At 40.8% G+C, this 26676-nt stretch overlaps 1 pseudogene; it reads right to left on the reverse strand.

The window, feature by feature from the left end:
• Positions 1–2461: 2461 nt before the first annotated feature.
• Positions 2462–4329, reverse strand: LOC147433162 (uncharacterized; annotated as a pseudogene).
• Positions 4330–26676: the final 22347 nt, after the last annotated feature.

Below are 26676 nucleotides of genomic sequence, written 5' to 3' on the forward strand. Positions count from 1 at the left end.
ACAATTTTAGCGAAAACTAGCTGCCACAAGTAGCGGAATCGATATGGTCTACAACTTTGCAAAAGAAAGTTTTTAAAAATTCTGCATCAATTTTGAGTTGTTTTGACTTCGCTTTTTGTTTTTTATTTCTCTCCTGATTAAAAAGGATTTTGCAAAAACTATGCGCCAAGAACACTGGAATCGATGTGGTCTACAACTTTGCAGAATAAAAAATTTTCAAATTCTACACCGATTTTGAGTTATAGTGTTATTGTTCGCAGACTGCGTACATATCTGTAAAGAAACTTTGCTTTTTGTTTTTGACTTTCCTCCTGATTGAAAACGATTGTGCAAAAACTATTCGCAAGTGGGCATTGGGATCGATGTGGTCTACAACTTTGCAGAAGAAAGGTTTTTCAAATTCTGGACGGATTTTGAGTTATCGTTTGCCGACTGTGTACATGCCTGAAAAGCAACTTCGTTTTTTGTTTTTTATTTTTCTCATGATTGAAAATCATTTTACAGAAACTAGCCATGCCACGCACCGCAATCGATGTGGTCTACAACTTTGCGGAAGAAATTTTTTCCAGTTTCTGTACCGATTTTGAGTTATCGTTGGTGGATTGCGTACATGTATGAAAAACAACTTTTGTTTTCTAGTTTCGATTTTTCTTCCAATTGAGAACGATTTTGTAGAGACAGCCCGTGGAGGCACTGAAATCAATGTGGTCGTCGTTTGCGAACTGCGTACATGTCTAAAAATCAACTTTTGTTTTTTTTTAATATTATTTTTCTTCTAATTGAAAACGATTTTGCAGAAATTGTTCGCTTGATCCATCGGAATCGATGTGATGTACAACTTTGCAGAAGAAACTTTCTCTAATTCTGCACAGATTTTGGGTTATCGTTATCGGACTGCGAATATATTTGAAAAGAAAATTTTACTTTTTGCTTTTGATTTTCTTCATAATTGAAAACTTCTCAATTATATTTTCTCTTCATCAATCATATCTTTATTACTAACGTAACTTTACTGTAGAAGCCAGTTACATATCGTTCCGATTTAGTCGAGCCGTTGATGATCGTCCAAATTCTACCGAGGTACTGCTGGACGTACATGATCTTTTGTTATATGATATACTCGTTCATTGATTCTCGTATAATTATTCTTTTAGAGATATAGTTTACGTCTTTTTATTGATAATATCTCGTTGATACCATAGTGATTTTGATGGTACCATGATGATATTTTGTTAGTACTTTGGTCATGGTTATTCTCGGTAATACCATGATGTTGTTTCGTTGATACCATGATTATTTTCGGTGATATGATGATGATATTTCGTTGATGCCATAGTTATTCTCGGTGATACCATGATGTTGTTTCGTTGATACAATGGTTATTATCGATGATACCATGATGTTGTTTCGTTGATACAATGGTTATTATCGGTGATACCATAATGTTGTTGCGTTGATACAATGATTATTTTCGGTGATATCATGATGTTTTTTGTTGATACCATGATGATTTATTCATTTTTATTGATACAATGATGATGTTTTGTTAATACTTTGATGATACTCATTGATATCACTACGTTGATAAATGTCGTTTTATGTGGTATATACACATGGTATTTGCATCACGTAATCATGCATCTTGTTCTTTTACGTTCATATTTTATGTACCATATGTTGTCGTGCGTATATATGTCGTCAAAAGAGTGGCGTCGCGAATCATCTCTTATGGCATTGTGAACGTAATTATTTTACTAACGATGCTAATAATTTTCATGACTATGTTCTTTTGAGTCTATGATCTATGTAAGATTGATCAAAGATTAATTGATTTTATAAAGTTAAACTTGGTGACAATTAAAGATTTATGAAGACATGTTTGGTGATGCCGTATTGATGACAGCATGAAGTTATGTTTGGTGATGCGATATCGATGACAAGCTACACAACAGAATCACGGAGACGCTTCTGATTACGAGCTAATCAATAGCCTTTACACCTCTTTATTGAATCTTTGTATTCATTATTGTATTTGATAAGATAAGAGTAATGTAACTTCTCATAAAACATTCATTTTAAAAAGAGTGATGTAACTCCTCATAGAATATTCATTGTAAAAGGAGTGATGTAGCTCTTCATTTTGTATATTCAATGATTTTTATAATATAACGGTGGACATATATAGAGCTGTGGATTTTTCCCTTGATCCCTCAAAGGTTTTTTCATTCACAGTTAGGGACCCTTATTTGAGCGAAGATGTTGAACGTATATGTGAAACTACTTAATATATGGCTTCTCTATATATAACACCCAGGTCCGCTCTATATATACATCATCTCATGTGTGTATTCTACACACTTTGGAGTTTTATTTATGTGCTCTCTCTTTCTCTCTCAACAATAAAATCATTTCATTGAACCTTTGAAGCTATCGTTGTACATAGCAAGAATGATGTAACTCCTTATAAACCATTTTTATAAATTGAACAATTTCTTTGAAACACCTCTCTTAGTTGTCTTTATGGTGGCAAAACGAGTCCATGAGGGAATGAAAGAACAAGAGCTCTTTCTTCCAAGTTTCTCTCGACCCTGTTTGAAAGGGATGTCATCTTCTCAAAAGCATCCAACAATTGTGGAGCACGCTAACCAAATCTATTTAATACTTCCTTTGGAACACGCACTGGAATCTTGGCTGCAAAAGCAGGCCTAAGAGAGATGGAGCTTGATGGCGAAGGTTTTAAAGTCGTCACTGATCTATTTGTTGGCCTCGACTGTGATATGGGGCTGTCTTCCTCGGACTGCTTCTGACCAACTGAGCATCCAAGTCCCTTTTGAATCCTGGCATCTTTACCCTTGAGGGTTCAGCTTCAGCATCTTTGCTCCTGATGGCCTTGACTCCTGCTTGATCTATAACAAACTCTGCCATCTTGTCATCTCCATTTCCAATCCCAGCTACCTCTTCAGCAGCAGCAGCTGAAGAAATCAAATTTTCAGGGCCTGCGTGGTACACAACCTTTTTATATACTACCTTCCTACAGTTTGTAAATGCTCTGCATGCATTACAAGCAAACTCTTTTTCCACTGTATCTAAAGGCTTGGCAGCAAACAGACATGAGACCCTCGTGCAAGTTCTGAAGATGAGCGACTTCTTCATCTTGCCTATTTAGGCCACCGTGCTCTTCAAAATCTGCATGGCACTCACATGTTCTATCCATAGAGAGAGTTTTTATCTTCTTCTTGTTTGCTTTCAAACCCTTTGAGAGACAGTCTTCCACAACTCTCTTCTTTAAAGAGGATACTTTGTTGGATGGAAGTATATGTTTAGACACCATGTTGTTCGACAACTTCCTCTTTTTTTGACAGTATTTCACAGTAGAAACTGCTCGACTTGCAGGGTGCAAGTCCTCTGCATTGCCTGCAAAAGCTTGTACAGCCCTGGAGCCGTGAAAATGAGCCAAACCAGGATCAGCCTCTATAGGTGAAGCATTCCAACCCTTCAATGTCTCATCTTCTATCAGCTGAGAGGGTGTTGCAAGGCTCTTCCCCTCCTGTTGACCTGGTTTGAAAGACCTTCTGGCTTGAAAAGATCAGTAATATTTGTGTCATGTAATTGTCTTTTCTTTCTTCTTGCTCGTGTCCAAAGCAATTTCGCCTACAAGGGCAACAATGACCTGTGCTCCACAAGGTCCTCTTCTTTCTTGCTAACACTGGAATTTATCTCTGCTTGAGCACTATCTACTGCTGCATGATCTGCATCTGATTCATTCGGTTGCATTACAAACCCAGCCCCAACATTCTGAGCTTCTGTTGCATCATCATTAACATGTTTGTGCAGGTGATCCCAAGAAGATACCTGGCAGGTGCCCCCCCTTCCGGGGCCATCGCAAGGAAAGCGAAAACCAAGCCCTCGAAAGGCTTCAACCTGCAAATACTCAAGATTGCTCTCTAGAGCCACTAGGCCACTGATAATATTGTCTGAAAGTTGTGGGAACTCTGATGTGGGCTGAGAATCAGACGCTGTTGGAACCCCCACATGGTCACAAAGGCGGTCATCAGAATTATCCTTGCCTATCGAATCAGATAAAAGCTTCCTTTTCTTGATCTCTCTTAAAGTTGCATCTGTAGGCTCATCCTTGACAACCCTCTTGGGTTGTTTAACGACCTTGTCCTTTACCAAACTCACAACCTTGACCTTCTTGCTGGCCTGGCTCAGTTCTGCATCAGCAACCACAAACTTCTTCGTAGGCTTCAACTTTAAGAACTGATCCTCTTCCAACGTGGCCCTTTTCAGAACCTCAGGAACCACTTTGGATATGCTCTTAACCTGGTATCAGACCTCGATCGTCAGAAGCCGCAATGTCGAAGGCAATATCTTATGGTCATGGAAATATCTTCACAGCGAGCTAAGTCGTAGATGTTTCTTTTGGTTTCTATCAATTGTTTTCCTGCCGTGGATATATGAAGGAAGATCGTGTGTTGCTTTGTCTAGCTGGTTATGGTTGCTTTTAACCGTGCTTTATTTCGAGCAAACTAGTTTTGTTTGGTGGGCCTTTTTCGCACATAATTTGATAGATTTTGGAGCACAGCTGGTTAGTTGGTTAGCTGGTTGTGATTGTTGTTGCCTTGGGTTTTGTTGTGGTGACTCAAGAAAATGAGTATATCTAATTGATTGGCATCAATAATAACTCACTTTGGGATCAATAATAGCTATTATTGATTGGCATCAATAATAGCTCACTTTGGGACTTGATGAGCATTGCAAAGAAGCAAGTTGTGTCCCATAGTGCTCCATATAGGACATTGGGCTGCACCATTCAATCTAGTAATATCGACCATTTTGTCTGTAACACTATGAAAATCTCCAAGTGTTTATCGAGCTGTTTTATCGCATTTTATAGAGAGAAGATGTAAATTCAATGAGAGAAACAAGAGAGAGGACGTCGAGATTTTTTTTGTGTTTAAAGTATTACCGCGACTTTATCCGCTGTTATTATCGCTTTATTATTGCGTTCATTATCGTTGTTATATCCGCTGTCCAAATTTAGGGTCTAAACTTTCAAATTCTATCTTAAACCCTACCCCCCCCCAATTCAAATTTTGGTGTTTCCCTCCTCTCAATAAAAATTAAAGAATATTGTATATCATTTTCAAATATAAAAAAGAAGAGACAGAGAGAGAGAGAGAGAGAGAGAGAGAAAGAGGGGGGAGAAGGAGGCGGGGGATATAAGGCCCGGTTCAGGCGTTGCGGCGGAAATGCTTCCCACAGGGGCGTCTAAGCTGGGTGGCAAAAGCCTATTTGCTGCAGCAGGTATCATCTTCCTCCGGGCCCGCCATTTTTCTTCCGGCATCTCCCCCTCGGAAGATCTGCTGGCCTCTCTCCACCTCTCTGTTTTTTGCTCTTCTTCTTCCAACACTGTTCAGACGAGGTGGCGGTAGACTTGCAAAAAGAGTTTCTTCCTCCAGTCTCGTCTGAACCCAGCCTAAGATTACCCTTGGTTACAATTAAAATAATCATTGTCAAGTGATTAACATAATTGAGCATATTCTCAAATCTAAAGAGAGCAAGAGGAGGGAAAGAGAGGTGAATGGATTACACGACCAAAAAACTTCATAATTGCAAAATGTTTATGAATCATCTTTCAAAAGATCTCTACATGAAGCATCATCCAATTCTAAGCCCATGGCTCCTAAATCAATAAAGAGAGAAATGGAATTTTCGTTTGTGGATGCATTGCCAGCTTCATCATCTTCGAGTTCGTCATTCTCCATCTCATCATCTTCATCATCATGATAATCATCCTTGCTAAGACTTGCTGCCGCCGGACTTGATTCATCGACCTCTCTCTCCTCTATTCCCACCTCATCTATAGTCGGAGGTGGAAGAGGGTCGAAGATAGTCTCCACTTGATTAGTGAAAAAAATGGTTCTCCCCCGAGGTGTTCCGGGAATTACGAACCAAAGTTTTGGTTGGTGGATTGTTGGGATATAGATGACCTATAAAATAGAAGCTCAAAGTGAGTAACATTGGTATAGCTAACGCTACAACAAGTAAATAAGAATAAAAAAGGTACATGTCACTCACCTACTCACAACTGTGTGGTAAAACTAAATGGTCATACCTCCCTGTGTGATGCACACTAGAGTCCACCATGTAGAGGCCATTCTCATATCATCTAGACACATTTGCAAACCACTTGCACATGAAGCTGAAGCTATGAAAGGTTCTAAAATTAACCTTTAGTATCCTTTCAATAGTTTTGCAGTACCTAGCTTCATCACCATCTGTGTCAAAGTTGTCCATGATGGCACAATCCATGGTGGTTCTACGCTCGTCAATGTGGCGCGTATGAAAGTGACAACCCTTTGACCACATAGAGTTAAAGGAAAGGCACTACAAAATAGAAAAATATATTAATTTATCAAATACATATTAAAGATAATTTCAAGAAATAGCGAGACAATATGGTTTAGGTATATGAGTACTCTACTTTTGGTATGCAACCTCATTCATACTCCCATTCTTTGTTGGTGATGTCTTCTTCGCGCGCTTCTGCCTTGGTCATTCTCTCATGAATCCACTCTGCACTAATGAGATCTGGGAAAGATGCAAGGTTTCTAGGCACTAGGGTGCCCTCCTTCCTCCATGTGCTTGTTTCCATGCTTCCCTCTCTTGCAAACGCGTGGCCTTTGCCACTGTCCACAAGTCCACCCACTTGGTTATAATCTTTGCATTGAGAATGCAAAAGTTATCGACCACTCGGGATAGATTCATATCCATGTTAAGTAGTTTTCCCTTTCCACTTGTCATGTGTGAAGTCATCCTTGAATCTTCCTCGTCTAACCATATGCAAGGCATTGAAGGATCAACTTGTGCCAAATACTCTGATATGTAAACAAATGCCTCTTGAACAATCCACCCTTCGGCCATACATGCCTCTGGTTAGACCGAAGCCACATATTATCTTTGAGAGACTTTAAAAACCTCTCTAAGAAGAACATCCATCGTGCGTGCACTACCCCACATATAGCTATCTCCTCCACCACGTGAACCAAGAGGTGAATTTGACTAAGAAGGACCTATCGAGGAAACGCATCTTCAATGGCACACACAGTTTCTATTGCAAGTGTTTGAGCAGCAGGGATAGCATCTATTTCGATTTCTTTGGAGCTCATAAATCTGCAAGAAAACACACAAGGATACATTAAGTGCTAGTTGAAGTTATCGTGTGCGTAAAAGGTGTAGTTGAGTGGAGTCTTGTGGTGTACCTTACTAGCTCTCCTAATTTTGAAAATAGCGTCCCTGACTTTCTTCTCCCGATATATACACACACTCACCGACAGAATGAACTACAATGTAAATCAGGGAAAGGGAAAGTGAGTGATAGTCATACACACAAACTATAGATAGAATAGGGAGTATGAAGATTACCTGAAGCATCTTGTGCCAATCGTGGGACTCAACCCATACAATTGAACGCTTCCACCCTTCTTCCCTTTTGTGAAATCTCCCTTTAGCGACCTCATGTATCCTATTGGTGTGTGAATAGAGGCGATGGTACTCTTCACCTTGTTTAATTCTTCTTTTGCTAGCATCCATGGTGCTTTAGGAAGCACAATCTTTCCATTTGGAGCACGCCGTGGAGTGGTAGAGGTAGGGATTCGTTTTTAAAGCCTCAAATCCTCCCTCACACCCAAAGAGTCCTTCTTGCCAATAATGTGGTCCCATAGTGTTTGGGCTACATTCTTGAATATGTGCATTATGTGCATAGGATCGAAGAGGTGTTGTATTTTTAAGTCCTTCCAATATGGAAGCCTTAAAAATATGGAATGCCTTGACATACCTTTTGGTGGAGGACATGGAGCCGGATTGTTGTTGTGGTGTTCCTCCCAAATGGTTGCCCAATCTACGTTCGTAAGCTTTAGAGGAGCCTTCCCATTTGTTGGAGCCTTGTGCTTGTTATGCCCTTGGGGTAAGAAATGATGGTTGTTTGGATAGATTACCTTGCGCAAGGAATCTGGCCTCTCCGTCACCAACGATGGCCCGCAAGTAGGACATGCATTGTGATTCAATGTGGACAACCCTGCATACATATCATATGGTTAGAGAGATGAGTGAACTAAAGTGAGATAAAGGGAGAGAGGGAATGAGGGGACGAGAGATAGAGGACAGAGGGTTACCAGAAATCTCTCCATGCCCAGGATAGTCGTTCATAGTCCACATAAGGATTCCCCTCACTTGAGCCTCTCTCCCCCCCTTTGCAAGTGAGACATCGACAACAAGAATTCCTCTCCATAACTCCTCCAACTCCTCAATGAGGGGCTCGAGGTAAATGTCATTATTTGACACTTTGTACCTCCCTGGCACAAGCAAGGAAAGAAGTATATTGCCCTTCTTGGTTGTCTCCCATGGTGGAATATTGTAGTTGACGATCATCACAGGCCAAGTTCTCCATTAAGTAGACTTACTGCCGAAGGGGTTGACACCATCACTTCCTAACCCAAGCCTCAAGTGTCGAGGCTCCAACCCAAACTTTGGCCATTAAGTGTCGATGTGCCTCCATGCAGGTGAATCAGTAGGGACACGCATCATTCCATCATTTGAGCGATGTTTTGTGTGCCACACGAGAAGCTCCAGGATAGACCTTCGTTTAAACATGTGTTGGATGCGAGAAATTAATGATAAATGTCTTAATACCTTGCGAGGTAGGCGTGCCCCGCTCACACCTGTCTTGTATCGTGTCTCCCCACCCACGGGACATGAGGTAGCATGTGCATACTCATTGCGGTATAGCATGCAATCGTTGACGCATGCATGGATGCGCTCATACTCCATTCCAAGTGCAGTGACATACGATCTAGCTCGTGGACAATCTGGAGGCATGTGATGATCTTCTGACAATATTATGCCCATCAAACTACAACAAACATGCGGATTAGTATAATTCCATAAAGAGAGAGGGAGAGAGTATATAAAAGCCACATTCCATACTTACAGAAGTAGTTCATCCACACTTGCATTACTCCAACCGAATTTTGCTTGCAAGTTGAGTACTTTTAACGATGCTCGAAACACCCAGTACCGTGCACCATCGTAAAGAGGTGTTCGAGCACTCGTCATCAATCTATCCTCCGTTTTGGCAGCCCGTTTAGTGCAAGTTGACAATCCTCTTCGCACACGTCGCGCTCATGAGCTAGTAACTCATCACACATGTCGAACATGTACTCATCCTCGACCTCAAAGTGCGACAAAGACGCGGTAGGAGCTGCCGATGTAGAGCCAACGGGAGGATCACCATACACTGCACCCAAATCACCCAGTTTCTCTTGCCTCTCCGTTTGGCCTTGCGCGCTAGACCACCACCATCGAACACAGACCAATGGGACACCTCCTCAAGCGACGGGTGAGTCGTGCTATCATCTCTCCAAGTGCTTTTCCGAGGATGCCAAAGCCTTCGTTCTCCACGTACTCCAAAGCAATGCACCTCAAGCGAGGAATTTCCCTTTTGCACTTCGCGCAAGGACAAGGTAGTTTTTCCTTGAGCCAACGATCTTGCTCTGGTCCTCCAGGAGGACCACGATCATCCCAGTCGATGTCCTGCACACGCGAATGGTTGTTTATTTAGTCATGTGTCTTAAAAAATAAATAATTAGAAAAACACTTAATTCCATTAGAAAAATTACATATAGTTAAAGTCAAAGGGAATAAATGCCAATGAGTGTTAAAATTATTTTTTAATTAAAAGAGAATTTAAAAAATTCAATTAATAAACATTTAAAAGTGCTACAAAATAAAGTATCCATAAAAAATTAAAAATCTTCATCAAAAAACTCAAAAGACTAAAAAATGAAATAATGTATAGCTAAAGGTAGAGGGGGGTTTGTACCCCCCCCCCCACCCTCCCCTTGCAACCTCGAATTCTCATGTATCCATTTGAAATGACTGGTCGCTGTGATATGGGCGGTAATAAGTGCGGTAATAGGAGTGGTAATATCCGTGGTAATAGCCGTGGTAATAATTGGTGCCTAAAAAAGGAAAGAAGGTAGAGAATGCTGCATTTTTGCTGCATACCCTGTGTTCTTGCTCTCCGCCAGCACTCCCAAGCTTCCCCCCCCCCTCCCCCACCCCCCATCTCCCTACCCTCTCTCTCCTTCAGCAAGCCTCCCCCCCCCCTCCCCCCTACCTCTCCCTCCCCCCACTCTCCTTCTCCAAGCTTCTCAAATTTCGTCGAAGAGGGTTTCGTCCAAGTTTTGGCAAGGAGGAATTCCGCCATCTTCTTTGGAAGCTCAACCTATTCGAAGCTTAGTTGCGCTACAAAGAAGAGGTAAACACAAAATCACATCCTCCCTCTTCCCCTTTTGTTTTCTACTACACACACACACACACACACACACACACATAAATAAAAAAAATAGAGAAAATGGAGAATCCATTATAACATACCTCGTCCATTATGAAATGGTTGTTTTGCACGGCTTGTTTGAAATGGTTGCTTTGCTAAGCACGTTTGAAAATGATTGATTTGTCATGCATGTTTTGGAAATGATTGTTTGGATAGTGTTAGATGAAATAGAGAGAAAGAAAGAGATAAATGAAGAGAGAGAGAGAGAGAGAGAGAGAGAGAGATTTAAAGAGAGGGAGAAAAATGTTAGATAGAGAGAGAGAAATAGATAAAGAGAGTGAGAGAAATGTTAGATAAAGAGAGATAAATGTTAAATAGAGAGAGAAATAGATAAAGAGAGTGAGAGAGAAAGAGAGATAGAGGTAGATAAATAGAGAGAGAGAGAATTAATGAGAGAGAGAGAGAGAGAGAGAGAGAGAGAGAGAGAGAGATATTTAAAGAGAGGGAGAGAAATGTTAGATAGAGAGAGAGAAATAGATAAAGAGAGTGAGAGAGGGAGAGAAATGTTAGATAAAGAAAGGTAAATGTTAGATAGAGAGAGAGAAATAGATAAAGAGAGTAAGAGAGAAAGAGGGATAGAGGTAGATAAATAGAGAGAGAGAGAGAGGGGCGGGAAGAGAGAGAGAGAGAGGGAGAGAGGGAGAGAAAAAAAGAGAAGAGATAGAGGAAAATAGAGATAGGGATAGAGAGAGAAAGAAAAAGGGAAAGAGATAGGGATAGGGATAGAGAGAGAGGAAGAGAAGGATGGAGAGAGAGATAGAGGAAAAGAGAGAGAGAGAGAGAGAGAGAGAGAGAGAGAGGGAAAGAGGAGAGATAGAGAGAGAGTGTAGATAGAGGGAAAGAAAGAGAGAGAGTGTAGATAGAGGGAAAGAGGGAGAGAAAGAGAGAGATACAGGGAAATAGGGATAGGGATAGAGAGAGAGAAAGAAAAAGAGAAAGAGGAAAAGAGATAGGGATAGGGATAGAGGGAGAGATAGGAGAGAGAGAGGGATAGGGATAGAGAGATAGAAAGAAAGAGAGAGAGAGAGAGAGAGAGAGAGAGAGAGAGAGAGAGAGAGAAAGAGAGGGAGAGATAGAGGGAAATAGGGATAGGGAAAGAGAGAGAGTAGATAGAGAGGGAGAGAAAGAGAGGAATAGAGAGGGAGAGAAAGAGAGAGAGAGAGAGAGAGAGAGAGAGAGGGAAAGAGGGAGAGATAGAGAGAGACAATGTAGATAGAGGAAAAGAAAGAGAGAGACTGTAGATAGAGGGAAAGAGGGAGAGAAAGAGAGAGATAGAGGGAAATAGGGATATGGATAGAGAGAGAAAGAAAAAGGGAAAGAGGGAAAGAGATAGGGATAGGGATAGAGGGAGAGATAGGAGAGTTGAGAGAGATAGGGATAGAGATAGAGAGAGAAAGAAAGAGAGAGAGAGAGAGAGAGAGAGAGAGAGAGAGAGAGAGGGAGAAAGAGAGGTAGAGAAAGAACGAGAGAGAGATAGAGGGAGAGAGGGAAAGAGGGAGAGAAAGAGAGAGATAGAGGGAAATAGGGATAGGGAAAGAGAGAGAGTAGATAGAGAGGGAGAGAAAGACAGGAATAGAGATAGAGAGAAAGAGAGAGAGTAGATAGAGAGGGAGAGAAAGAGAGGAATAGAGATAGAGAGAAAGAGAGGGAGAGAGGCAAAGAGAGATAGAGAAAGAGAGGGAGAGAATTAAAGAGGGAGAGAAAGAGAGAGATAGAGAGAAAGAGGGAGAGAAAGAGAGGTAGAGAAAGAAAGAGAGAGGGAAAGAGGGAGAAAGCGAAGGACAACCCATCCCCAAGCTTGGAGAGTGTGTTGACAGAGAAAGAGAGAGCACAAAAATAGAACCCCAAAGTGTATAGAATACACACATGAGATGATGTATATATAGAGGGGACCTGGGTGCTATATATAGAGAAGCCATATATTGAGTAGCTTTACATATAAGCTCAACACCCCGCTCTATTAAGGGTCCCTAACTGTGGATGAAAAAACCCTTGAGGGATCAAGGAAAAAACCCATAGCTCTATATACACCCACCGTTATATTATAAAAATCATTTAATATACAAATTTTCATGAGGAGCTACATCACTCCTTTTACAATGATTATTTTATGAGGAGCTACATCACTCCTTTTACAATGAATGTTTTATGAGGAGTTACATTACTCCTATCCTATCAAATACAATAATGAATACAAAGGTTCAATAAAGAGGTGTAAAGGCTATCGATTAGCTCGTAATCATAAGTGTCTCCATGAATCTGCTATGTAGATTGTCATCACTATCGTATCACTAAACATATCTTCATGTTGTCATCAATATGGCATCACCAAACATGTCTTCATAAATCTTTTATTGTCACCAAGTTTGTCTTCATGAAATCAATTCTTTGATCAATCCTACATAGATCATAAACTCAAAAAACATAGCCATAAAAATTATTAGCACCTTAGTGAAATAATTACGTTCACAATGCCATAAGAGATGGTTTGCGACGCCACTCTTTTGACGACATATATACGCAGACAACATATGTGGACATAAAGTATGAACATAAAAAGTACAAGATGCATGATACGTGATGCAAATGACATGTGTATATACTACATAAAATGACATTTATCAACGTAGTGATATCAATGAGTATCATCAAAGTACTAACAAAATATCATCATCGTATCATTAAAAATGAATAAATCATCATGGTATCAACGAAAAGCATCATAGAATAATCATTGTATCAACGGAACAACATCATGGTATCACCAAGAATAACCATGGTATCAACGAAATAACATCATGATATCACCGAGAATAACCATGGTATCAATGAAAAAACATCATGGTATCACCGAGAATAACCATGGTATCAACGAAACAGCATCATGATATCACCAAGAATAATCATTATATCAACGAAACAACATCATGGCATCACCGAGAATAACCATGGTATCAACGAAACAACATCATGGTATCACCGAGAATAACCATGGTATCAACGAAACATCATCATGGTATCAACGAAAATCACCATGGAACCAACGAAATATCATCATGGCATCATCGACAATAACCATGGTATCAACGAAATATCATCATGGCATCACCGAGAATAACCATGGTATCAATGAAATATCATCATGGTATCAACGAAAATCACCATGACCAAAGTACTAACAAAACATCATCATGGTACCATCAAAATTACTATGGTATCAACGAGAAATTATCAATAAAACGACATAAACTATATCTCTAGAATAATAATTATACGAGAATCAATGAACGAGTATATCATATAATAAAAGATCATGTACCAACAATAGCTCGATAGAATTTGGACAATCATCAACTGTTCAACTGAATCGAAATGATATGTAACTGGCTTCTGCAGCAAAGTTACATCAGTAACAAATATATGATTGATGAAGAAAAATATAATTGAGAAGTTTTCAATTATGAGGAAAATAAAAAGAAAAAAGTAAAATTTTGCTTTTCAAACATATTTGCAGTTTGAAACAATAACCCAAAATCGGTGCAGAATTTAGAGAAACTTTCTTCTGCAAAGTTGTAGACCACATCGATTCCGATGGCTCGAGAGAATAGTTCCTGCAAAATCGTTCTCAATTAGGAAAAAAATCAAAAAACAAAAAACGAAAGTTGCTTTTCAGGCATGTACGCAGTCCGCCAACGATAACTCAAAATCAGTGCAGAATTTGGGAAAAAAAAATCTTTCTTCTGCAAAGTTATAGACCACATCAATTTTAGTGCCTTCGCGGCCTGTGTTTGCAAAATCGTTCTCAATTAGGAGAAAAATCGAAAACAAAAAGCAAAATTTGCTTTTCAGACATGTACGCAGTCCACCAACGCTAACTCCAAATCAATGCAGAATTTGAAAAAATTTTCTTCTGCAAAATTGTAGACCACATCGATTCGATGCCATTAGAGGCTAGTTTCTACAAAATCGTTTTCAATCAGGAGAATTTTTTTTATAAAAAAAGTGAAGTTGCTTTTCAGCATGTATGCAATCTGCGAGAACAATAAGTCAAAATCGGTGCAGAATTTGAAAAAACTTTCTTTTGCAAAGTTGTAGACTACATCGATTCCGATGCCTGCAACGGATAGTTTCTGCAAAATCGTTTTCAATTAGCAAAAAAATCAAAAACAAAAAGCAAAAGTTGCTTTTCAGGTATGTACGTAGTTCGTGAATGATAACTCAAAATTGGTGCAGAATTTATAATTACTTTATTCTGCAAAGTTGTAGACTACATCGATTCTGGTGCCTATGATATGTAATTTCTGAAAAATCATTTTCAATAAGGAGAAAAATCAAAAACAAAAATGTACTGCTCTGATACCATGTTGAGAGAGAAAGAGAGAGCACAGAAATAGAACCCCAAAGTGTATAGAATACACACATGAGATGATGTATATATAGAGGGGACCTAGGTGCCATATATAGAGAAGCTATATATTGAGTAGCTTTACATATAAGCTCAACAGGGTGTAGGTAGAAGACAAGGGGTTCCACTTGTAAAACATGTTGATCTATGTTTTGCAATAACGGAATGAAGCGGCTGCCTCAGTTTGTGAGGCCAATCTAGGATATGGTGGATGTCCCTGAGGTCGCTCTTGTGGATGTACGTGAAGCCCAAAAAAGTGGTGCCCAAGTCCAAAGCCACCATGACCTTAGCCGAGACCTCCATGCCTCGGCAAAAGATATAATCCATGTTTGGCTTCTCATCTCTGAGAGTGCTTGCTTTACATGGAGGCGCAGACATGACTCTGGGATGGAGAGAGAGAGACTCAGTGAGAGAAATAGAATTACTTATTGCATTACATTAAAATTGTAATGTTACGATTAATTGATCACTTAGATGTTGAATTTAGGTGCAACCAACACAAAACGATGTCTACATTTACAACCTAAACATATATATGTGTGTGTACATATATATCTGTTTATGCATGTATGTGGGCACTAAGTACAGGAGCATAGCATCCGAAGGTTAGACGCTTCCTCTTGGATATATTCCTTTTTTAATCATGGCGTTGCGGTCATTGATCCACTCATGCATGGATTACCGCAATATACCTTTGGTTTTACCACGATTGAGACTCCGATGATATCTAAAGAGGTGCAGTCGGCCTTTGGCACTACTAGCCTCTACTTAGGTCTACTAGTATGTGTATGTATCTATGTGTTTGTGTGTTAATATATATATCCTCTGGGAGAGAACTGTAATGTTTCGATCAATTGATTACTTAGATGTTGAATTTAGGTGCAGCCAATACAAAATGATGGCTACATTTACAACCTTAACATATATATGTGTTTATGCATGTATGTAGGCACTAAGTACGGGAGCATATTATCCGAAGGTTAGACGCTTCCTCTCGGGTATAGTCCTTTTTTAATCGTGGCATTGCGGTCATTGATCCACTCATGCATGGATTACCGCAACGTACCTTTGGTTTTACCACGGTTGAGACTATGATGATATCTAAAGAGGTATAGTTGACCTTTGGCACTACTAGCCTCTACTTAGGTCTACTAATATGTATATGTATCTACGTGTTTGTGTGCTAATATACTTGTGTACGTATTTATAGATGAGTGAGTAGGGTGAAAGCTTAATCTTATATTGCTCTTTGTAATGTAGATGTCAGACGATAGACCAACTGGTCAGGGGTAGCCAACTGGCTCTTGTTTTGGTTGGTTGGACTCCCATCCGAGGTGGATATCACCTCTAGTGGACCCGAGTCTTGAGTCGGTGAGAACAAGCAAAGAAATAAATAATGTTTCTACGTAGTTAACCATAAACCATGAGTGTCATAGGTTTTTTTTTGTTATGTGCAAGCATGGCCATCCTACACCTACCCTTCTCAGATTCCTCCACCGGTCGTAGATCCTGACTTACATCGTGCTATCTCGTTACGAGAGCAGTACCTCTGTTCAACGGAGGATTTGTTTGGCCGCTACACTCCGCAACAGCTTGCGATCTCTGGCATTTCTCCGCGGACTACACCATGGGGGAGTCAAGGAGGGACTCCTTACCTATAGAGCCTCACACCGATGGCACCTCCCTCTACTCTCCCTTCCTATCGTCCTACTCCTATTCCATGCAAGGTCCTACTCCTCTTGCATCGCAGGGTCCTACTATGGCATCACAGGGTTCTACGCCAATCCATTTCACCCCGACTTCACCAGAACATCATCGACGGACTTCCTATGGCAGCGCGCGTCGACGCTCGTCTCAAGGTAGCGAGCACCATGAGAGACGAAGTAGCGGCAGATCTTATGGTTTCGCATGTTTTGGTAGTGGCAAGGGAACGGAGTCCCCACTTTTAGAGCGTGCCGCTCGTGACGCAGAGGATGAGGATACTGATCACGTACCCGTGCCAGACACGCATGGACACTACTACAGGGTTAAATATGGTGAGGAGGTTGATTTGGGCACAGCATAGGACAGGACATTTTGAGGCCATCTACAAATTCTTATACATTCAACGTATAAGAATTGTTTTATAAAGTTCAGAGACCAACTGCCCGATCATGCACAATACATTGAGGACGCTTTGTTAGATTTCCAAACACCCCCGATCAACGTTTTTCACAACAATAGTTGGAGGGCTACATAAAGACATTTCTAAAAAACAAGCAATCCAGTATGCGGCGCACAACAGCCAACCAGGTCAGAGATCTAGACAGGAGTTATCGCGGTGGCAACATGGCAGATACGGAGTGAAAGTGTGAAGTTCAAGAGAAGAGTGATCAATCTGCGACGGGATCATCATATAGACAAGAACGTGAGGCCCGTGCAAGACAAACTCCCACGCACTATGGCTCAGGAGGCAAGGGAGCTTGGGAAGATAAATATGTAAGATTATTTGAATTATAACGTCGATTGGTGATTGTAAAGATTGTGATAATTTGATATTGTTATTTCTAACTTAGGAAAATGTCACTCTCTCTCGACCAACCAGAGAGATGGTCAAGTATCGAGAGAAGCATACAAAATTTGATACTTGGCGATGGTTGTTCGAAAACAACCACATCTCTCCCAAGCAATTCGACGCGGCGGTTAGACCACTACAAGCGGTAAGTTTAAACAAGTAATTTTGTATCAATTGTTTTGAGCTATGGATAATTGTTTAATTTGGTTTGGATTTATGTAGAGTCAAAGTGATCCAACATAGGTGCCTCTAAACGACGAGGAGGATTAGATAAAAAAATGTTTTGTCAAAACTTTCGTAAAGTCCCAATGTGGCACAATGTATATAAAACTATTTACTTTTTATTGTAACTTTTTTAAATAGTTGATCTTCTACATTTTTAATTGTCAAGGTAAAGTAAATTCAATTACAGTTCTTTGGTATTTTTTATACTCTTCCAAAAAACAACTGTTGTCTTAATAAAGGTGCTCATTTAGGCCACCCAAATTTGGGTGGCCCAAATGAGCACCTTTAATTTTGAATTGGCATTTAGCAGTAATATGCGCGTCGCGGTAATAGCAGTGGGTATATTGCCAGGACCATCACCATCCTTATTGCTGAGATGCCACTACCGCGATCATAGCCGCGGTTACTTCCGCCCCCGTAAATTTTTCTCTGTCCTTTTTCCTTTCTTTTTCCGTTGTCGAGAAATTTGCGGTTTTGCCAGGAAAGCACAGGGCTTATGGCTGTGAGAGTTTGTGAGAGAACTCAACAAAAACTATATGAAGGAGTTAAACCATAGATTCCATGAAGAGTAGGGTTTGGAAAGAAGTGCAATCAAAGAAGACTCACTCTTTCTCTCTTGCAATCACACACACAAAGAAAGAACACAAAAGAGAATGCCAAAACAATACGAAGATGAAAACATCAAGGCTATGGTCATATCGTATCATGGGTAATATGAAAGGGTTAATAGATGAGTTAATGGAATTCAATCTTGGCTGACCAAATAGGCTACGAATTGTTCTTTGGAATTGTAGTTTTGTGCTTACCATAATATATATATTTTGTCTAGTGATTGGGATTAATTGTGTGTACAAATCCTCTTGGTTCATAGCAAGATAACTACGCTTACATCAAAAGAAAAATTATAGTCTATGAGAGGTAGTTAATGGTATCTGAAGATAGAAGCATTTCATGGAGCCTTTCAGGACCGAAGAGAAACACTATACGTTGTTGAAAGTGTATTTTACGGCTAATCCATACGTTAATTCTAATAGATCGTACAGAGTGAAAGCGATAGAAATGATCATCATGTGGGTTATTCATCTAGGATAGTATGTGAGAAATGTAGATATGAGAGAAGTGAAGAGATGAGAAGTTTCCCTCCCAAGCCCTATTCTTGCCCGTAGGCAATAAGGATGCTGCGGGGAGAGATGTACCTGTAGCAAGAAGAACCTAAAATTTGTAGAGAGGATGAATTACTAAGAGTGAGAGAGATAGGTTTGGTTAAGGAGATGATATTAGATACATATATATATATATATTTTTTGGATTGGAGTTGAAAATGAAAACAACAAGAAATCAAGAAAACATCAATGTCGAACACATCTTACTTGACAAACCCTTTCGGCACCATTATTGGTGGAGAGAGAAGAAGAGGGGAGAATTCAACTTTGATTGATATGTCAAGTCCACGCCCTTCTTTGATTAGAGTTGATCTTCCAAGGATAGCGTACAAGAATGGCTAGTCTTCCTCTAAGAGAAAGTGTAGGCTTGGGCTTATGTTAATAGGGCTAAGTACAATTAGGCATTACTGCTCACTCCCTCAAGAATTCCTCTCATCAATGGCTTGAATAATTCCCTTCCTTTCAAGGAAGAAGAGGTCCCCTTTTATAGGTGAATGGAACCCCCAAGGATTTACACAAGAAGAGAGGAGCCAGTGTGAATAGGAATTGGAAAATTTGGAAATGAGTTGTCCCTACATGATGTGGACAGACTGGGGTCCAGTATTTTTATCATATCTCCTCAACCGTGGCTCCAAATAAAAAAGGAAAAATATGGGCAGAAACTTCAGCTCATTAGCTACGATTTTAATTTTGACATCATTTTCCAATTTGGATTGGAACCTTGTGTAAAAAATTCATCAAAATAGGGTCCATTTCTGGCAGCAAAAGTCTTCCCGTGGTCCCCTTAGCCTAGACTTTCATTTAATTCCAAAGGACACCTCATGCCATATAAAAGCATGACATTGCTCCTTGACAAAGTTTTGTAATCATGCTTGCAATAATGCATTAAAATAAGTGTATCTTTGAAATCATGCCACCTAGTGTCCCACTAGGATTTGATTCCCTCCTAGTAGCTATTTAAAAAGAAATATAAGAAAAGTATAAAAAATACATAGAATATATATATATTGGACTTTACCCTAGATATAGGATCTAGCTAAGGTGTGAGATGATAATGAGATAGTAGAAATAAAGAATCAATGCTTTTTGCCCCAAGTTAAAGAGGCGGAGCTATTGAGCTTTTTCCATAGTATTTTCTGATGGTAAAGTAAGGATAGGTTACCCTTGAGAAAAATAATAGGATGAGATAGAAGGCTTATTATTCTACTTAAATATGCATATGTACATTATAGGAAAGATAATTATGTATCTAAAAAGTTACAAGATAGATCTTGTAGCATGCGTTCCCACTATGTACGTGTCATAGCACGACATCCACCCCCTCTAAACCTGCACATCCTCCGGTATGTGCGACATTATTTCTTTGTAAGATCAGCCCTCTTGTACATCTTCCTTCCTTTCTTCTTCACTGGATGATTCCAAATCTTCATCTTCACTTTGATCTTTACCTGTGGTTTGCTCTTCTTCCTCATCAACGTCATCTTCTGGATCATTGTCTCCTCTTCTCTTAAACATTTTGATCCTTTTTCCTACAATGGGAATCTTTACTTTTGTACCATCTAGTTCAGACAAACTGTAAGTAGCATTTTCATGCACATGCTCTACAACATACGGTCCAAACCATCTTTTTGAAAACTTACGCATGACTGTGTGCTGGTTATCAAGGCTACTATCATACACCAAAAGCTAGTCACCTTTGTCAATTGCTTTGCTCCTGAGTCGATGTCGCTTATCAAAGTATTCCTTGTTTTTCAACCTTGCATTTTGAGTCGTTCTTTTGCAGCTTCAATGTCTCCAGGTCTTCTCTCTAGCTGCCTTATATGCAGTGCAAAGAGATCTTCCCTGCTAAGCCCCTCTTGCCAAGGTAGTACATTCCATGTGGGAATTGTATCTTCAATCGACATCAATGTCTTTTGACCATACATTAGCTCCGCAAGCATGTAGCCAGTTACTGAGCTATGTGTTGTACGATCAGCCCAGAAAGCATATGGTAGCAGTTTTGGCCACTCACCAACTCTTCCTTCGCAAGCCTTGGCCAAAGCTTTGATGATAGGAGGATGCCCTCTTTCACTCTTTCCATTGCCTTCAGGGTTGTAAGCTGTAGTAAGAGAAATCTTGATTCTTAATCTAGAAAAGAACTCCCTTGCTTCTTCAACATCCAGTTCACCTCTATCTGCAGTGATTTTTCCCACACAACCATAACGGCAAATCACCTCATCAAGAAGGAATTTGCACACAGCTTCTGTGGTTTTAGCTCTTATTGCTCTTTCTTCAACCTGGTTAGTTAGGTCCTCTCGTGCAAGAACCAAGTATTTCATCTACCAGAGTCCTAGAGGCATTGTGACTAGATCCACAACCCATTTATAGTGCATGGCTAGTGGATATGTAGGGTGCAATCCATCACGATGTCGAACATTTGAATACACTTGACAAGTTACACATGTCTCTACAAACTGAGATACATCTTTATACATACCCTTCCACCAGTATTTTTCTTTCAACTTGGAGAAGGTTGCCCATACACCCCTGTGTCTAGCCCATAGACTCTCATGAAACTCTTGCATGAGCTTTACTTGAGTCTCTTTTTTACATATAACCCTTTGTGGTGTAGCACCCTTTTGTTTAGGATGCTTCCACAAGTAACCATTCCTCAAAAAGTACCCATATGATTTCCTGCGTATCCTCTTGAATTCTTGTTCAGACCAATCATCCTGTTTTGTTAGAGTACTCAAGTAGCTTCCAATAAGAAGCCAATCACCTTCATAAAGCTCTTTCAAGAATGATTCAAGTAGATTAGTCATGCAGACATTGTTACCTTTGACATGAGAGATAGAATAGAACTTTGTGCCTACATCATCTCCCTCGTCAATCATTTGTGACTCATCTTCATACCTTGCCCTTGATAGCATATCTGCCACTGTATTGTCTTTACCTGCAATGTGATTAAACTCAGGATTTAAGGACTTAATGTAGGCAATCCACCGCAACATAGCAATGTCTGGAGTTGAGCATCTTGTAATCATCCCAAGAAGTGGTAGACAATCTGTTTCTACAACCACACATGCACCAATTAGGTACTCTTTCCCACTTTTCAAGGCTGTAACTGTGCGCTCCTTGCCGCACTGTCGAAGCAAGGGACTTGCCTATACACCGTGTGCGAGCCGCAGACGGCTCCAAGCACACAACAAGCCTAAACTAGCAAGCTCAAGAGAGCAAAGGGTGTGTCACTCACCGCTCTACGCTCGCCTTCGTGGTGGATTCCTCGCCGCGATGAAGAAGAAGCTGCAGTCGTGCCGCGCTCAACCGCTTCGACGCCGTCGTGCCTTTGTAATGCTCGATCGCACACACACTCTCCCTCTCTCTCTCTCTCTCTCACACACACACACACGCACACACACAAGGAGGTGAAGAAGAAGAAGATGGAGATGGAGATGGAGCAAGAGCACTCTTCTATTGCACAAATGAGAGAATGAGTAAAAATTAGGTTTAGTTGGCTTTTATATGAGCTCACCCCATTCACACTTGGGCGCCCATGCTTAGCCAACTAATCCCTTGAATGTCCCAGTTAGAGTGCGCCTCTCATCGGCGATCACTCTTACCCTTTTCCTATTGGTCCGACAAGCCCGGTACCTGACTCTACCAAATACATAATACACGTCCGTCGTAGGTGATGGGGTGTCCGTGAGCCGTGAGGGTTAACATGCCCCCCTTCCTGATGTAGATTCCGTCCTCGGAAGCTATTGAGTTGAAGCTGGTTCGTCGAGGTGGAAGAGCATTTGAGATGAATGTCCTTAGCCTTCTTCAGTCACTACAAAATCAAACAACATTGGCACAATAATTGCATTCTCTTAAAAAGCATATGCAGTTTTAGGTAGACAAATTGATATATTGGTAAAATAATTTCAAACAATTTGTTAGCAATGAACATTAAATTGCAATGTAATCAAATGCATAAACAGATGTAAAGGTAAAAAATTAAACAAGTCTGGGGTCACTAATTTGACGATCGAAAGACACTAGAGATCGAATACTAATACCATGGGTAAGCTTCTTAATTTTCTGTGGTCAATTAAGTTGTTTAATCACAAGAGCCAAGTATTCATGTTCGAGGGCTGACTAGAGGCTATACCTAGAAGACTTTGTAGTTAAGCTACCATAAAAGGAATTTCTCATGAAATCATCGCCTGACTGATTACTTTTTCTTTGACCCCCCAAAGTCTTTTCACATTGATTCAATTATGATGTGTGTGCTTATTTTGTATGCCTTGGGTTTTTTGCTTTTCAAGGAAAAGCGCCCACACTGGGAACCTCTAGGGCTCAAGTACCATAGGCAATACATGTGAGTGAAGTACCAATTTAAGCAGGGATTTCTCTTCCAGCTTAAAATTTTACATTGTGGCACTTTGATTTTTTGTTTGTTCATTTTCAGCATTTAAATTTTGTAACTTTGGGGGGTCATATAACATTGTTACCCTCCCCAGGCTCATCACATTAGTAAACTCCCTTTATAATACTTAAGCTAAAGGTCAATAGGGTTAAGCCCACTAGAAAGCCCTAGTACATTTCACACAATGCTGCCTAAATCGGATTAAGAACCTAAGTAACCATTGCTTATTAGGAAGGCATTCCCCATGGTATTAAGAGAAGATTTCTAATACCTAGCTTGGTCAAACTAGCTTAGTCGGACTGCTTGATTTTTACACCTAGACAAGTGATTATGACAAAACATTACATTGAATTAAATGTTTGATACTAAGCCAATGCGCTGAATATTATGCTACCAATCACAATCAAAGCAGACAAACATGGATGCAAAAAAGATAAGGGGCAATGCTAATGGATATAAAACACCTATTTGTGTTGATGGTCGCACTTGATTTGAAGTGTGAACGAGAGAAAGGTTCCATGAAGGTCCAAATCCTATCAATAGCAACACGCTCCTGTACACACTAGGAAACAAAAGGAATACCTCCAGAGGCACATTAGTGGGAAAAGAGAACTTCGCTAATCTCTCAACTCTAAAACAGAAACACTCCTATCGTACTAATCTTACCTACCCTCCATCACTCAAGTGATGAGGATCAAAGGTGTTTTATGGCATAGGTTTGTGTTTCAGTGTACCAGATGTAACTGTGTAGGTCTGAGTCAATGTTTTGACTTTTAATGTGCATACTCGTTTGCTAATTGCTCTTGCTCTTTATTGTTTTTTTGTTTTTTGTGAGTATAAATCTTTATATGTACATTCCCTAAGATCGGAGATTAAGAGGTCAGGGAGAAAGGTTGAGAGGGAAGCAAGTGAGTGATGGATGTCCACAAACACTCCCCCCTTCCTTGGGTAGATCATACCGTTTGAAATGAGCTTGTCACCCTTTGAAACCAATTGTTCCAGTTGGTAATAGGTGAGGATTTTTGCCAGTAGTTTTCTATTACCCTAGGTGCCTTGTCAAGTTGCAAGGGTGGTAAGGTACTCTCCCAGGATCGAACTTGAAGTGGTTCATCAGGTGATTCTTGAACACTGGGAGGTGTGGATTCTTTGGTAGCTTCATGGAGGTCCACTACTATAGATGGAGGCTGTGTAGAAGCTTTTACCTCTATGGATGTATTACATGAGGAGCTAGAAGCTTCATGGGACTCCCCCCTTCCTGAGCTAGGTGGAACAAATCGTTCTTTCTTTGGTACCCAAACTAGCTCGGGAGCGGGTGTGTAGCATTCTGTGATTGTTTTCTTTCCACGATCATTGATTCGTTTTGGAACTACGGGATTGGGCTCACTTGGGTCAGGTGATAGGTAAGAGCACAATCTACGTTTTGGCACCCAGATTTGATCATTTCCTTGATAGTAGCCTTGGGCTTCCAATAGTCGTTTAGGGATCCATCGCAACATTTGCTTACTTTTCTTGGAGCGAGTGGTACGTTTCTTACAAGGCTTCTGTTTTTTAGCACTAGCTATGGTCACTAAAGAAGCCTTAGGGACCCACTTAAGTGTTTTATTCGTTACATTAGGATGAGTCTTGTCGGAAGCGATATGCATTGCTTGTAGCATATTTAAGGGTATAGGCATTTCATCCCCCTCAGGTGTTACCCAGGTCGTCCCCCTATTTCCGCAAGTGTCTATGGTTGCTGCTAGGTGGACCCAATCCACATTGTCCGACTCAGTCATCCCATGTAGGATATCCATATGGACACTCTTTGGGGGTGTGGGGTCCACGTGCGATGTGAAAGGAGAGTCCATTTCCCCACCCCCTTCGTGTGCTTCATTTGCATCAGGTTCCGAGCGAGTAGCTCTACCTACACTACAAGAGGTTGTGTGCTCTTGTGACGCTGTTAGCGACGAAAATACACTGGAGTTTTATAACCCCCGGCGTCGCTAATAGCGTCGCTACCAGAGCGTCGCTATATGCGTCGCTATAAGCGTCGCTATATAGCGACGCTCATAGAGACGCTCATAGCGACGATTATAGCGACGTTTACACAGAAGACTATAGCGACGCTCATAGCGACGCTACAGAGCCATAAATAGCAACGCTTATAGCGACGCCCGAGAGAATTTTTTTTTTGGTGGCAAAGCATTCAACCCATCAACCATATTGTACTTGATTCACTTTTTAAAAAAAGTGCAAGGGTAGATAATAGACCCAAAATAGTCACCCACAAGACGCATTGTTTGCAAAATTGACAATTGTACACATCATAGGCAAAATGAATTGATTGGCAAATGTAATAATGACAATTGTACAACATCATAGGCATAAAGAACTGATTGGCAAAAGGAACTGCGGTGACAAATGTAATAATATACATGGTTGAAAAAGACGTATAAAATCCGTCTCATGATACATAAGCTATGAGAAACCCTAAACTAATGCTATCTAGCTACGGCTAAACTGACGTCGTCTAGTCAGACGTCTCATCGCGTCCAAGCGGCGTATCTGTCGAATTCTGCAAAAAAAGACAATAAGACAGCTTTCAGTAAGTATAAACATATAACGACATTTATAAAACAATACAAAAAATGAAAAAGAGTAAACCCTAATACTAACCATGCCGCCGCGAGAACTGAGAATGTCCATCAGGGCGTTTAAGCCCTTCCTGCCTGCGTACTCGCGCTCGTACGGTGTGGGATCACGTCCTGTCATCGACCACTGTCAAAACCTACAAAGATTTCATTATGTTAGAATTAAAAAACTCATAAATTCTAAACTATCGAACATAAAGAGCAATGTGAAAACACTTACAAAATCGGCCTCAAATGATGTCCATCCACCGCTCCCCAAGTGGTGCGAGCTCCCTGCCTCTACTCGCGCTCTGGCTGCATCCTTTTGTTGCTTCCACTTGTCGGGATTCTCGCGCGCTGCTTTCTTCGCATTCTTCCAATCTTCTTTGGCCAGCCAATCTGGCCTGTTCCACCCATTCTTGATTGCTTTTTGCACTTCGGAACGCTTGTGTTTGCAGTATTCGCGCATTCGAATCTTCATCAGGTCTTCATTCAAGAGCTGATCCCGTGTTGGAACGGGAAACTCATCATGAAGTATGCTGATGACTCTGTTTTTTAAATCACTTGGTACTTCACTCCATTTGTTTAGTATGTAGTGTCTAAACAGCTGAGAGCAAAGACCACGCATGCGCGAGATCACCTTCTTGCCGTCATCATCCATGATGATGCCGCCGCTGATGTCGACGGAGTAAGGCAAGCCCTCTGGCCGGTGACGCGTGAACCTGGGTGTCTCGACAGGGGTCTCTAGCGGCGTGTCGATGGGGGTATGGACGTCAGGTGTCTCCACCGGCGTCTGGGCCCCGAAGCAAGGAGTGTCGAGTGGGGTGGCTCCTGGCGGAGTAGGTAGAGGTGTGTAGCTTCTAGGAACAGTCAGCCGTGCAAAACCTGGCGTAGATGCCGATGCTGTGGCTGGTGTGGGGGCGGGCAAAGAAGGGGA

This window comes from Adiantum capillus-veneris, chromosome 20 (assembly GCF_014529385.1).
Source record: "Adiantum capillus-veneris isolate H3 chromosome 20, ASM1452938v2, whole genome shotgun sequence".
NCBI classification, from domain to species: Eukaryota; Viridiplantae; Streptophyta; class Polypodiopsida; order Polypodiales; family Pteridaceae; genus Adiantum; species Adiantum capillus-veneris.